Consider the following 16233-nt stretch of genomic DNA (forward strand, 5'->3'; position numbering starts at 1 on the left):
TTTGAGGAGATGAACTGAGAGCCCTTGAAGGTGAGAGGAAGCTAATATTTCCCTTGAAAGGAGAAGGAAAGAATCTGGGAATAGTTCGGGGAGGAATATTGTGAGATAGTTGGCGTATGAACTTGGATTAAGTTCTTGTGCCCGTTTGTTGTTTCTTTTACTGCACATTTTAATTGCGAGGTTTGCTTATGGAATTGTTTTCTTCCATGCTTTAATTATGCACTTTTTTTGTTAATTGGTATTTTATATTTGTAAACTGCTTGGAAGCCACTTTGGCACTTCAGGAGTATATAGAACAATTGTCTGAACATACGCAAGTCTGAGAAAACACACCGTGCAGAACTGAATATCTGAAAGCCCACCCTTATTTATTTAGTTCATAAAATCTGTACACTGCTTGATTGTAAAAAACAGCAACCAAATCTCAAAAAAGATAAAATAGTAAATAATAATAATTTTAAAAACACAATAATTTGAATGAATGAATTTTATTATTTCGGTCACAGACCAGTTCCAGCCCACATACAATATCAATAATTTAAGGCTTTTGGAAAGCTAAAATAACAGTAGACTGGAAACAGATTAAAACTCACACCAACTTTCTACGTACATAGGTGAGCAGGCTTGTCTGAACAAAGATGGGAAGTTCAGGAAGGTGGTGGTAGCAACCTAGGAGAGGCTACTGTTTTTGGCGGCGGCTGAGCTGTGGAATTTCCTCCCCCAGATGTCTGTCTGGTGCCTAAACTGTACAGCTTTAATCATATTCTGAAAAGGCACCACTTCAGCTGGCCTCTCACCCCTGAGATAACCTTAGAGTCCACCTTAGTCTTCCCATCTCAAATGGTTTTAACGGATCTTAATCTTGTATTTGTATATTGTGGCAACTCTACCTGGGACTTTATGGAGAAGGGCGGGTAAGAAATCAAAATCAATAATAATGATGATGATGTAGATTTGAAGATGCAAGCACATGGCTTGAACCTTTCCAGATCATCTGCCTCTTATGAACTAAATGTTGTCCCTAAGCCCAAATCCTTGTGGTGTTCCTCTCACTGAGACAGAAAGGTGTGCCTGCCTCAAAGAATTCCCCATGCTCACACACCCTCCAACATTTCTCTGATGAAAATAGGGATGTCAAATATAATAATAATAATAATAATTTTATTATCTATACCCTGTCCATCTGATTGAGTTGTCCCAGACACTCTGGGCGACTTCCAATATATAGCTATCTCATTAAAAAATCCTTCCCTCTACAGGGCTGCCTTCAGGTGTCTTCTAAAGGTTGTATAGTTACTTATCTCCTTATCTCCTTGACTCGGGGGTTGCATAACTCCATACCCTCCAACATTTCCCCGAAGAAAATAGGGTCATCCTAAGGAAAAGCAGGACATTGCTGGATCAGATCAGAAACCGGGGTGGCTTCAGTAAATCTGGTAGTGTCCCTGGAAAATAGGCACACTTGGAGGGTCTGTGTTCAACTTGCTAAGGGCATCTCTTTGTGAACTCTGAAATCTTTGCAGTGAAGTTCTGGTGGGGTTTCCAAGGCAGCTTATGAAGGGCTGATGATGAATAAATGGGTTGTGTGCTATGCACACCGCAGTTCACTTATGTAATTGTTGATTTCTTCCCATAAGAATGGCTATCCCCCATAGCTCTTGAAAGCTGCGTTTATCAATTATATATCTCCTTCAAATCACATCAGATTTTCCATTCGCAGAAACCCTCCCTCTCTCCTTTCCTCAGCAAAATTACCTCAAATGCTCGGCTTATCTTTTTCTGTCACCCTGGACTGGCCGGGCCATCATACACAGCTGGAGACATTTTGCAAAGGCGCAAATTCGTATCACTAAAAATCTTCTGCTTTTGCAGCGAACTGAACTTGGGCTGATCTCATGTGGTGTCTCTGTTCATTCTGAAGCTTCAGTGTCAATGGCTTCAATGTACGCACCTCAAATTTGCACAAGGCCCTCAATGACATTTGTAAAGGAGCTCCACCTGTGTGATTTACTTACACGTGTTGTTTATATCATTTGTTTCTGAAAGTTTTATAAAAAACTTTTAGCCTGGTGCTGTTTCTGGGACTGCTTTTCTTTTGCACATTAAAACTTCTTTTTTGGCAGCAGATGAAACTTACTTCCAAGTAAATGGGCTTAGGGGCCGTATCTGGTGTACTTTCTCCTGCAAAGGTTCTTTCAAATGAGTGGGAAAGTCAGAAAAACTCAAGAGAGTTCCTTCATAGCTTCATTTCCAAAGAGCTTCAGGAAAACCATTATTTAGAGTTGCAATCATGAATAAAAAACAGCTACTGTATAGCAGGATTGGATTGGATTGGATCCAGACTTTGCTGAGCTTAGAGTAGGCCTATTGCATACCCTTCAAGTGTCCCTGTTTTCTTTCTTTCTTTCTTTCTTTCTTTCTTTCTTTCTTTCTTTCTTTCTTTTTTCCTTCCTTCCTTCCTTCCTTCCTTCCTTCCTTCCTTCCTTCCTTCTTTCTTTCTTTCTTTCTTTTTTGGGCTTCCCCAAATCCCACCTATCTGATTTTCATTTTACTTCATCTTTAGCAGTTTACATATATCATAGTTTCTAACCATCTTTTTTTTATCACTTAAAATAACTTCACATTTTATCACTTACAAATAATACTATTTTAAAATACACTATCTTCTACTTCTATCTCTACAGCCTATATCCACTTCCAAAGCTATTCAAAGATTTATATATGAACATATTTTTTTTTCAAATATTCCTTAAACTTCTTCCAATCTTCTTCCACCATCTCTTCTCTCTGGTCTCATAGTCTCCCGGTCCGTTTGGCAAGTTCCATATAGTCCATCATCTTCATCTGCCATTCTTCGATAGTTGGTAAATCTTCTTTCTTCCAATTCTTCGCTAGCAATATTCTTGCAGCTGTTTTTCCTCCTCCCTCCCTGGAGGGTTGGAAGTGCCCAGGGCAGAGGGGCGCTGTGTGAACCCTCTCCGCAGCTCCCCTCCACAGCCCCCCTCTCAGCTGTAGGGTGGCTGAGGCGGTGGGCAGACACAAGCCCTCGAAAAAGCAGCACAGAACTTGCAGGCAGTCCGCCCACAATACTATAGGAAAGGTAAAGGGTAAAGGGACCCCTGACCATTAGGTCCAGTCGTGAGCGACTCTGGGGTTGCGGTGCTCATCTCACTTTATTGGCCGAGGGAGCCGGCGTACAGCTTCTGGGTCATGTGGCCAGCATGACTAAGCCGCTTCTGGCCAACCAGAGAAGCACACGGAAACGCCGTTTACCTTCCCGGCAGAGTGGTACCTATTTATCTACTTGCACTTTGACGTGCTTTTGAACTGCTAGGTGGGCAGGAGCAGGGACCGAGCAACGGGAGCTCACACCGTTGTGGGGATTCGAACTGCCAACCTTCTGATCGGCAAGTCCTAGGCTCTGTGGTTTAATCCACAGCACCACCTGCGTCCCATGTGCAGTAGTAGGCACCCTATATCTAGAAATGAGCAAACCAGTGATATTTTAGGGAGCAGACTAGCAGGCGGGGCCCATGACTTACATCATAGGCACCTACACAACACACAAACGCTGCTGCTGTAGGTAGGTTTTATTTTATTTGTTTTTTATCTTATAATTTGGAAATGTACACCCAGGTTTTTTCCCCTTTAATTTTGTTGAGGGGCCCCAAGAGGGTGGAGCCCTAAGCTATAGCTTGTTTAGCTTATACGTAAATCTGGCACTGACAATGCCAATGTGTGCGGGAGATCAAACATGGGAGAAGCTTCTTGATGTAGAATACAATGTTCCTATTTTCATTGGAAAAAATGTTTTTTGGGGGGAGATGCTATTGAAACCTAACTGCATTTTAAGAGCTGCTTCTGAGGCCCCAGTTAGCTGCCAGCATACAAAGGCAACTAGAGCGAGGAGCCCACAGAACGGGACCTTTTTGCTGGTGGCCCCACTGATCTGTTATTTGATTCTGATTGCAGTTTGGCAGGTTCCATCTTTCTATCGGCCTTAAAGTCCATTCTTGTAATGGCTAGTCTGCGATGGTGCCTGGGTGTTTTGGTATGGGCATGTCACTCCATGCTGGTTTTAGAAATATTTAGGACTGTTTTGAAATGCCTGTACTCAGCTTGCTTTTAAAAATTGTACTATGGTTTTTATTTGTGTATATTTTTGTAATCCACTTTGGGAAACGTTTTATTTGAAAAATGGTCTACACACACATGTATGTATATGTGTGTGTGAATAATAATAATAATAATAATAATAATAATAATAATAATAGGAGTTAACAGGCCTACTGTTTTCAAATATTTATTTAATGGCATCAACGAAGTGCTTTACATAAAATATATGAAGGTCTTTTCACAATAAAATCATCAGCTGTAAAACGATTACACAGCTTCATATGTAAAAACAATTACAACAATTTAAAGACAGAAATTTTTCATTGGTTAAAACAATTTAAAAATAATTTCATACATAAAAACAATTAAAAAAACAAGTTCGTATGTAAAAGCAGTTTCAAATCCAGTAAAAAGGATTTTGGGGAGGCTAGCCATATTCTAAGCATGGCAAAATCAGGATCCAGTCCTTTATCATTAATTAGTTGTGGCTACCTTTCCCCCGGGACGCGGGTGGCGCTGTGGGTTAAACCACAGAGCCTTGGACTTGCCAATCAGAAGGTCGGCGGTTTGAATCCCCGCAACGGGGTGAGCTCCCGTTGCTCGGTCCCTGCTCCTGCCCACCTAGCAGTTCAAAAGCACGTCAAAGTGCAAGTAGATAAATAGGTACTGCTCTGGCGGGAAGGTAAATGGCATTTCCATGCGCTGCTCTGGTTCACTTACTCAGGTTACCCCCGGGCCCAGCACAATTGTCCTGGTCCGGCTGGATCATTTGTCGACAGTGCCATCGCTTGCAGACAGGTGAGCTGAATTGCCCGTGGGTTCTTTTCACATCAAAACCGGTTTGTGAGGAAGCACATTACAGCACAGAAAGAAATGGGGTGTGTCTGGACTGGGGGTGGCTTTGGTTGCCCAACGCTAAAAGCGACCCTCAGTATGCATGGGCATAGCCCAGGGAGTGTCCCCCCATCAAGTAAATAAATAAAAATACTTAGCTAACTGACTAAGCGTGTTGCAGATAGCTCAGTTCTGCACCTTAACATAAAGCCTGCCCCACCCCAACATAAATCCTGGCTTCGCCCATGCCATTATGCAGAAACTACTGGATTTTAGTGTGTACACAGAAAGGTTTGCTTGGGATTTCTTGCAAAATGATGTTAGGAGGGACCTCTGGGATCATGATGCGCTTGCTCAGAATAGAACACATATCACAGCATCCTGGACATTGAGCATAAGGCTTTGTTTACATTATTATTATTATTATTATTATTATTATTATTATTATTATTATTATTATTATTATTATTATTATTCCATCCTTCATCCGCCGATCTCAGGGTGGGTCACTAACCTATTTGTAGCACAAAAGATTCCCATTCCAGAATCTTTCAGGCTTGTCCGCAACCTGCTTTCAATCTAGATTGATTCTAGATCCCGCCACCCATAAGAGTGGGGTGGTTACTTGAAACACCCTTAATTTGTCCATACTCTTGCACATGTCCCAGGTAAATGAAGAAGGAAGTGGTGATCACAATTTCAGTCTATGTCCAACCACAATGTTGTCATGTCCCATTGCTGGGACCACCAGCATCCGTTTTCAAATGCAGACACTGCAGAGCAATCACTGGTAGCTGGCAATATTTTGGCTTCTGTCAGGGATTCTTTAGTTGTGATCGCAGAATTGCAGAGGGTTGGACTAGATGGTCCTTGGGGTCCCTTCAGACTCTACAATTCTATGATTGTATCTATGACGTAATTCTTGGAACCCATCAATTCACACCCGTTGCCCAAAACCTAAACGCAGAAAAACTTGTAACAAGTGAAGAAAACTTGCTTCCAGTTGCATGCAGTTTCCACCCCCCACAAATCAATTTAACTATTCATTATCCAAATCCCTTTCCCCTAAATTAAACGAATCCAATAAACTATTCCTCTTGTTGTTGTTCCTCTGAGCCAGGGCGCATCAGAACAATTCTGCTTAGAGACACATGGCGGCGGCAGTGGGGACACCTCTTTGCTCTGCTTTTGGATTAGGATTGGCTGAGTCGTGCTGAGGGCTGAGGAGATTGACGCCTTTATAGATTCAAAGACGTGCGCAATGTGGGGGGGGCAGAAAAAAGTGTGCGGCTTTGAGATTTGAAGGAGGAAATGTTTAAAAATGGCTTGACGTTTTGCAATGTGGGATAGCTGTGTTCCAGTAACCGAACTGGATCAGCTTGCAGCATGAACCTGCAATGATATTGTATTTTTGGAATGAAAGCAGGTTCTCAAGAAAATCATTTTTTGCAATAGATCTACACCAGTTGCTCCCATAGTAGGAGGGACGGCCCCTGGGGGCAATTCTGTAGTGGGGTAAGGTAAAGGTAAAGGGACCCCTGACCATTAGGTCCAGTCGTGACCGACTCTGGGGTTGCGGCGCTCATCTCACTTTACTGGCCGAGGGAGCCAGTGTACAGCTTCCGGGTCATGTAGCCAGCATGAGTGAGCCGCTTCTGGCGAACCAGAGCAGCGCACAGAAACGCCATTTACCTTCCCACCAGAGTGGTACCTATTTATCTACTTGCACTTTGACGTGCTTTCGAACTGCTAGGTGGGCAGGAGCAGGGACCAGCAACGGGAGCTCACCCTGTTGCGGGGATTTGAACCACTTACCTGAGAGCCAGTGTGGTGTAGTGGTTAAGAGTGGTAGACTTGTAATCTGGCGAACCGGGTTCGCTTCCCCGCTCCTCCACATGCAGCTGCTGGGTGACCTTGGGCTAGTCACACTCTGAAGTCTCTCAGCCCCACTCACCTCACAGAGTGTTTGTTGTGGGGGAGGAAGGGAAAGGAGAATGTGAGCCGCTTTGAGACTCCTTCAGGTAGTGATAAGCGGGATATCAAATCCAAACTTCTCCCCTTCTTCTTCTTCTTCTTCTTCTGATTGGCAAGCCCTAGGCTCTGTGGTTTAACCCACAGTGCCACCCACGTTCCCTGTAGTGGGGTGCTAAGAAGCAAAGGGGCAGCCGAGGGGTTGTGGAGGTGTAAATGACTGCCAGACTTTGAAAAGCTGGTATGATAGGTGCCAAACTCCCTAGGGTGCCCAAGCACCCACAAAATCCCCCACAATGGGGCCGGGCACCCACAAATTTCAAGTTGGCACTCCTAGCTGGTATCACAGCTTCAAGTTCAGCAGTTTTGTTGACTCAATCAAACTAAATAGTTTTAACTGGATTTTGAATAGACCATTAGTGTGCAATTAATTGTGACTGCTTTGGATTTTATTGTGTTATTATCTTCCTTAGTGAGTCAAGGAAACTTCTGTTATGAATGATACTTTTTATAGGGTAGAGTGGGGGACTTGGGTGTAGCCAGGATTCATTTTATCGGGGGCAGACTTTATGCTGGGGGTGGGGGGAACAGAACCAAGTTATCCATGATGCAATTGGTTGGTTAATTAAGTATTTTTATTCATTTATTAGATTGGGGGGGGGGGCAACTTCCCCTCTGCACCACCAGGTGGGGGTGACTTTTGGGAACCAAGGGGATTTTGACGAAGGAGGCGAGTAACTAAACAAACTTTAGAATAAATCTGAAGGCAGCCCTGTATAAGAAGGTTTTTAAATTTTTAATGTTTTTATATATGTTAGAAGCCGCCAAGAGTGCCTGGGGCAACCCAGTCAGCTGGGCAGGATAAAAATATTATTATTATTATTATTATTATTATTATTATTATTATTATTATTATGGAATAGGACGTCCCTATTTTCACTGGAGAAATGTTGGAGGGTATGGTATAGTATCAGTTTTATTATTATTTGCAGAATATGGATAGATACCTTTTCAAAATGAGAGCAAGAGCATCAAGTCATACTGAGGACAATCCTAGCTGTGTTTTCCAGCGTATTTCTTATCAATGAAAAATTTGGCATGGTGCAAGCCAATTTTGTGTGGTGCAGGGGGGAAAGTTTGAGAACCACTGCCCTAGAATGATCATTAGAAGCCAAAGGCCTGCTTCGAAAAGGATGGTTTTCGCCTGACGTACGCAATTTTGTTTTGTTTTAGCCGCTTGCTTTTCAAATTTTATTGAATTGACCCTTCTCTTTTTGGATTGTTGCATTTAGTGTTCCTTCCATGCTATATGGAAAGGCAGGGGACAGAAGTCTTAAACAGACACAGGGAACAAGCATGCTTTCCTCAGATGCTCCTTTGAAGAAAGGGCCCTTTTGTGCAATGGATTTTGCATGAATAGCGGAATGGCAGGTGATGGTTTGACAGGCTACTTTCTGCCATGGCCCTGGTCTATAATTATCCAAAAGAGAAAGGGTGCAATATTCCTCCTCCTTTTTAAAAACAACAATAACAACCCAGTAACAATCTGTTACACGTAAGATTGAGACCCTATTAAAAGGGATGGGCATATTTCCACAAAATAACAGTGGCAAAATCTGCAGGCATCGCAGCAGAAACTAGAATGCGGTTGAGGAAAATAATATCTTTCCCCCCAAAATTTTTAAAATTAATTTTCCACATTATTAGACAAATAAACAAACACAAATCATAACTGAACTTAATCCATTGTTAATATCATAATTAAATGACTTCCTCAAATTCCCTTGACTGAATTTCATTATATATCATTGTAACGGTTTTCCAAAATAGTATTTCACAAGATTTACTTAATCCTCTTAACATCTTTATCTCTTTTCAGCTTAACTTTAAACATATTGTTTTTTAATTTCACATATTTAGATCCTTGGCCTATCTGTTATTTTGCAAGTATTTCTATTTAATTTATCTTAGCATATTTGGATAAATAGTCTTTGAATTTCTTCCATTCTTCCTGGTGCTCCTCCTCCTTCTGGTCGCGGATTCTTCCAGTCAGGTCGGCTAGCTCCAAAAAGTCCATTATCTTCATCGGCCATTCCTCCACTGTTGGTATTTCTTGTGTTTTCCAATTCTTGGCTAATAAAATTTGAGCTGCAGTTGTGGCATACAAAGACAATCTAACATCTTTTTTTGGCAATTCCAACCCTATTATTCCAAGAAGAAAGGCCTCTGGTTTCTTAACAAATGTATATTTCAACATTTTTTTTTGAGGAAAATAATATATTATTCTGATGGGGAATATGACGTGGTGGATTTCAGTCTAGGAAATTTTTATGCTTCATTTGTTTTGCATTTTACAATATGTATTGATCTATTGATTATTTATCCCAGCTTTTTCCCCAAGGACCTCCTCATTTAAAACCCACCACAACCAGGTGAGGTAGGTTAGGCTGAGATAATAATAATAATATAATAATTTATTATTTATACCCCACCCATCTGGCTAGGCCAGCTGGCCAATGGTCACACGAAGTCAGCTTCATGGCTGAATGGGGTTTTGAACCCAGGTCTCGCAGGTCCTAGTCTGACACTCTAACCCCTGTGAGGCCACGCTGACTCTTTATATACCTTCAATTTTTAATATATCTTTATGCACTGAAGCTTAATCTTTTAAAAGAAATATAAGCCATTTTCATAAAATAGTATACAAATTCATGAAATGGATTTTAGGGTCTGTTATAACCTCCTTCTTCTTTTGCACAAGACGTTTTATTTTATTTATTCCAAACTTTGTTGAGATTGCTTTTAAGGAACAATTGCTAAGCGTTTTGTCTTCCAGGACAAATGCATGTACAGATGTTAAGGCTTGCAGGCAGTCTTCTCCGTATGGCATCGAAACAGACTTGGAGAAATTTTTTTACATTACAGATTAAGCTCCCATCCGCAGGGTATATAATATCCTTCAGATCAAGAGCGTTGAGATAATTTCTCCATTATGGCTGCTGCGACTGAGTTGGAAGGGAGATTACGGCACCATTGTTAATAAATGATATAAATTGAGGCCATCGTCTTGAAACTCAATATTTTAAAGCGGCTGCATCCTGTTTCAGTTTGTGCTTTTGCTGCTTTGGCAAGCTGACCCAAGAAAGGGGAGAGGCAGGAATCTAGAAACTGTTTTAAACGGTTAAGTCAGTATAATAAGTATCAGCCCTTCCAAAGATGGGGCTGAGCTCAGTGACTTGCGAACCCCCTCTTCTAATAAATAATAATAATAATAAATTTTATTTATGCCCCGCCCTCGCCAGGCTCAGGGCGGCTAACACCAGTAAAATTACAGTACTGTAAATACATAATAGGGGGGGAAACAAATTTAAAATACAGGTTAAAATTCAATTTAAAATGCAGCCTCATTTTAAAAGTAACCCATAGATCAAAACCATAAGGGGAGGGAAGCATAAGGGTCAAACTGAGTCCAAACCAAAGGCCAGACAGAACAGCTCTGTCTTGCAGGCCCTGCGGAAAGATGTCGAGTCCCGCAGGGCCCTGGTCTCTTGTGACAGAGCGTTCCACCAAGTCGGGGCCAGTGCTGAAAAGGCCCTGGCCCTAGTTGAGACCAATCTAACCACTTTGTGACTTGGGACCGCCATTTGTGGACCTGAAGGTCCTCCGCGGGGCAGACCAGGAGAGGCAGTCCCGTAGGTACATGGGTCTTATCCGCAAAGGCAGTCCAAGGAGAGGGTCAGAGGTGATTTCTGAGAATTTGTTCCTCCAAGCGCTTTTTAGAAAGGCCAGCCCAGCTCGAAAACAGAGGCTCCTGAGCTTTGGGGGAGCCATCGGCTCCTCGGTTCCATAAACTCATTCCCACTGACCCCTTTCCCCCACGAAAAGCATTTATCCAGGGGGTTGGACTAGATGACCTTTGGGTTCCAACTCTACAATTCTGTGATTCTGAGAGTGGTTTCATGACCCACTTAAGGAAGGTCATGGAATTGTAGAATTGGAATTGACCATTCTATTCCGACCCCCTGCAATGCAGGACAACACAATAAAATTCAAGAGAGTAAAACTTAATTTTCACAGTCATTCAGACTCTTTAATTCAACAAAATGGATGTACTTGATCCAGCAATAACAGCTTTTAAAAGTCTGATAGTCATTTACTCCTCCCTACTGCCCCAGTGGACGCGGGTGGCACTGTGGGTTAAACCACAGAGCCTTGGACTTGCCAATCAGAAGGTCGGTGGTTCGAATCCCTGCGAAGGGGTGAGTTCCCGTTGCTCGGTCCCTGCTCCTGCCAACCTAGCAGTTCGAAAGCATGTCAAGTGCAAGTAGATAAATAGGTACCACTCCGGCGGGAAGGTAAACGGCGTTTCCATGCACTGCTCTGGTTCGCCATAAGCGGCTTAGTCATGCTGGCCACATGACCCGGAAGCTGTACGCCGGCTCCCTCAGCCAGTAAAGCGAGATGAGCACCGCAACCCCAGAGTCGGCCACGACTGGACCTAATGGTCAGGGGTCCCTTTACCTTTAATGCCCCAGTACACATAATTATATGTGTGCACCCCCTCCCAGGTAATCCCATTGCCTCCCAAGGAGTGGCACCTCCCACTTTGGGAACAACAATAGTGTACAGTGGTACCTCAGGTTAAGTACTTAATTCGTTCTGGAGGTTTGTTCTTAACCTGAAATTGTTCTTAACCTGAAGCACCACTTTAGCTAATGGGGCCTCCCTCTGCCGCTGCGCCACTGAAGCATGATTTCTGTTCTCATCCTGAAGCAAAGTTCTTAACCTGAGGTACTATTTCTGGGTTAGCGGAGTCTGTAACCTGAAGCGCCTGTAACCTGAGGTACCACTGTATAAAGGAAAGGAAAGGGGCTGGAAAAAGAGGCAGTTTTGTTCCCAAGTGCAAGTTGGACGGGCAATCTTTAAATCTGTGCTTTCAATATTTGTTCGTTCGTTAAACATCTATCCCCTGCTTCCTCCCAAAGGAGCTCACACTGGCAAATACAAAAGTGATAAAATAAATAAAATAAAAACGTATTTAAAACACTTAAGAACAGTGGCAGCTGTGTCCCACTTTCTCTCTCCATGGAGCTCAATGATCTACAGCGTAGGAATCCCTGCTGAAGTGCAGTTTGTGAAGTATGAATGGGGGTGGAGATAGCAGAAGGAAAGTTTTCTTACAATGCTATGCTAATACTATGATATGATACGATAATCGTTATTGTCATTGTCCCATACAGAACAACGAAATGGAAAAAATCTACATCAGACATTCAAAACCCAACAAGCCTGCTATCCCAGCTGTCCCAACCTGGTTAGCCCCCTAAAAACTCTGATATCCCATAATTAAATACAATATACTCCCACAGAGACTACCTTACACTGCGTTTAAAACCAAAATCGCATTTGGATAAAACTGTTTCTCAGGCGGCTAGTCCTAGTCTTTATAACCCTGGACCTTCGTCCAGAAGGCAGAAGCTGAAAGAGATCATTTCCGGGGTGCGCACTATCCTGCGCTATCTCTGCAGCTTTCTTATGGCACCTGGAAGCATAGATTTGATCCAAGGTGGGAAGAGTGCACCCAATTATTCTCTCTGCAGTCTTTACAACCCTGGACAGCATTGTTTTTCCCCTGGCCGTGCAGCTCCCAAACCACACACACAGACCATAAGTTAATACACTAAGAAGAATTGAACTGTGGAGTGGAAAGGGGTCCCCAAGGGTCATCTAGTCCAACCCCTACAATGCAGGAACCTCAGCTAGAACATCCATGGCAGTTAATCCATTCACGTAAGGAGGCAGGATGGCCGTGAGGTTCAAATGGGCAACGGGAAGTTATTCTTCACACAATGGATATTTGACCTATGGAACTCACTGCCACAAGGGGCACTGGGTTAGGTGGCTTTTTGAAAGGGTAGGACAAATCCATGGCGAATAGGTCTGTTAATAGTTAACGGTCTGGATCCACATTTGGAGGCAGCAGTTGCTGCAAGTCCCAAGGGCACCTGGTTGGCCGCAGTGAGAACAGAATGCTGGTCTGGATGGACCATTGACCTGATCCAACAGGCTCTTCTTATTGTTGAAACCATTCCCTCATCCATGAAAAGCAGGCAGCCTCATAGTATAATCAGCTGGTCAGTGTTGACTTCAAGCTTCTCTAGGGTTACCCAGGCTTCGTTATTCCGATCAGAAACACTGGAATGTAGCTGATCCAAGCGGGGCTTGAAGTCCCCGTCCATCAGCTGACCAAGGGTGGCTTCAAGCACTGCTTGGGTCAGCTTGGATCTCCCTGTGCAGCGTGACTTGAACTCAGGCCCAAAATCAAAACCACTAGAATGCCTCTATTACGCAAATCCAATTGAAAAAAACCGTAAACGTAATAGGCCGTATAACAACAACTGTAAAGTTATTTACTAGAAACTACTTCTCAAAATTAGATACAGCTTCTCATAATGTCAAAATCAACATCATGACATAACGTATTAAAATGTAGCTTATACCACCGAGTCCAGCATGTACAAAATGCAATTCCTATTTTGTCAGTCCCGTAGTACATTCACATTCTAATTTCTTCATCTTCTCTTGTCTTTTTCTATCTAAAGTATTCCTTAGAAGAGTACAACATTAAATCATTTGAACACTGGCACTGGTAGATGCTGGCACAGGCGGACAAGACAAGGATTCCTGGATATTCCCCTGTTTTGCCCCAAGGAGCTTCATCAGCTGTGTGTGGTTTGTTACTGTATAAAAGAGCTTGTTGTTGCTGTTGTTTAGTCGTTTAGTCATGTCCGCCTCTTCATGACCCCCTGGACCAGAGAACGCCAGGCACTCCTGTCTTCCACTGCCTCCCGCAGTTTGGTCAAACTCATGTTTGTAGCTTCGAGAACACTGTCCAACCATCTCGTCCTCCGTCGTCCCCTTCTCCTTGTGCCCTCCATCTTTCCCAACATCAGGGTCTTTTCCAGGGAGTCTTCTCTTCTCATGAGGTGGCCAAAGTCTTGGAGCCTCAGCTTCAGGATCTGTCCTTCCAGTGAGCACTCAGGGCTGATTTCCTTCAGAATGGAGAGGTTTGATCTTCTTGCAGTCCATGGGACTCTCAAGAGTCTTCTCCAGTACCAGAATTCAAAAGCACCCATTCTTCGGCGATCAGCCTTCTTTATGGTCCAGCTCTCACTTCCATGGAACTTATTCGTGATAAGGCCACCACCATGCATTATGGATTGACAAGTGGCCTGCTGTGTGTGTGTGTGTGTGTGTGTGTGTGTGTGTGTGTGTGTGAGAGAGAGAGAGAGAGAGAGAGAGAGAGAGAGAGAGAGAGAGAGAGAGAGAGAGATGAGTTTGAGCTCAGGCAGCCCAATTCACCCCTTGCCACCCTAGTTTTGTTTTGCTTTTCCACCAGGCACCTTCTGCCTTTGTTGTTTGACTTGCAGTGTGTGATTTCAGCCAGCAGATGTCCCTTTGCCTTGATGTGTCTGTTCACATCCTTGCCTTGGAGGTAGTGAAATTGTTGTTTTTCAGGGACTGATGTCTTCACCCTAATGCTAAAGTGTTCACACCTTGGCTAGAGAGGAAACAGGAACCGCTTAAGGCAGAGCTTTCCAAACTGTGTCTCATGAGGACTTGACTGCTCCCCACACACCTCCCAGGGTTGGAAATGGGTTAATTTAACCTCCAGTTTGCTAGTAAAATTGATTTACTGTGTCTAAAAAGTACGTTGCCAACATGAAAAGTTTGGAAAGCTTAAGGGCTCCCACTGGTGTGCAGCTGGCTGGAGCTACAGCACATGGAAAGGCAGCACCTTACAACAAAGTACAGGATATATTTGCATTTTGGATAAGGGTTGTGTGAACACAGATGGAAAACCCACCTCTGAGATTGCATAAGGAGTGTGAACAGAGCCTTAGAGGAGCGCCTAAGGCCTCATTCATGCCACACATTTAAAGTGCTAGGATACTGCCAAAGATCTCTGGGAGCTATAGTTCGCTAAGGGCGCTGAGAGGTGTCAAAAAGCCCCTCTTCCTCCTCTCACAGAACTACAATTCCCAGAGTTCCCTGGGAAGAGGCATTGATTGCTAAACCACTCTGGGCGTTTTTGGACTTGCTGCACAGACATTCTCAATCTCTTTCAAGCCACCACAACTGGGACGTATATCGAGATGGCAGCAAAGCAATCTCTCTCTCTCCCACTCATGCCTAGACCAGCCTTCATCCCAAGGGATCCCAGAGCAATATGAACCGAACTCAATTTCCAGAGAAGTAGAATCTGCATCCCTCTCTTGCAGGAAAAGCAACCAAGGGTCCTGCGGTGCCTTAAAGGCGAAGAAACGTTTATCATCACATTAGTCAAGCCAAGCGATTTATTACGGTCACAGACCAGTAATTACCCCGGCATAAGATTTCATAGACCGCCATCCACTGTATTAAATGCATGAAGCGTTCTCCTCGGTTGCAAGTCTACCACTCTCCATGGGAACGGAGGAAGAATTGTAGACAGTGAGATATCAGAGGGAAATGAGTTGCAGGAAAGTTCAGCCCAAGTAATTTTGTAATTAGCAGTTGTAGAATACAACAAACAGCCCTGCTGGCTGAAACAGAAGATGCTGGCATGGGGGATGAAATATAGTCGAGAGTGAATTTCATGCTCTTTATTCAGCTCATAGTGGTGAGGAGGAATGGAAGTTCCCCCAGAATGTCTGCTTTATATACATTATTTACACAATAGGCCCCACTTGATTGGCTAATTCTGGGATTATCCTGTGGGCCAATCAGGTTGCGGATTCACTTCCACCTGGAGCTGGATTGGGTGGCTCCTGTGGACCAATCAGACCACTGCATTCTGAACCCTATTGTTCTAGGACCAATCAGACCACTGCATTCTGAATCCTATTGTTCTAGGACCAATCAGACCGCTGCATTCTGGATCCTATTGTTCTAGGACCAATCAGACTGCTGCATTCTGGATCCTATTGTTCTAGGACCAATCAGACTGCTGCATTCTGAATCCTATTGTTCTAGGACCAATCAGACTGCTGCATTCTGAATCCTATTGTTCTAGGACCAATCAGACTGCTGCATTCTGGATCCTATCGTTCTAGGACCAATCAGACTGCTGCCTTTTGGATCCTATTCAACTCACTTCCAGGCTTCATTATTGTAACTCGCTCTACACAGGACTGCCCTTGAAACTGACCCAGAAACTTCAGCGGGTGCAGAATGCCATGGCGAGACTCCTTACTGGGTCCTTGCCGTGGGATCACATTCATCCAGCGCTTTACCAACTGCGCTGGCTTCTGGTGGAGTACAGGGTCAGGT

General features: G+C 43.6%; 1 protein-coding gene across 1 annotated transcript in view; it reads left to right on the forward strand.

The window, feature by feature from the left end:
- VAX2 (ventral anterior homeobox 2) overlaps window positions 1-16233 on the forward strand; it is a 54447-nt gene that overhangs the window by 17681 nt on the left and 20533 nt on the right. The gene's annotated exons all lie outside the window — the stretch shown is intronic.

The sequence above is a fragment of the Podarcis bocagei genome (assembly GCF_964188305.1).
Source record: "Podarcis bocagei genome assembly, chromosome: 9".
Taxonomy (NCBI): Eukaryota; Metazoa; Chordata; class Lepidosauria; order Squamata; family Lacertidae; genus Podarcis; species Podarcis bocagei.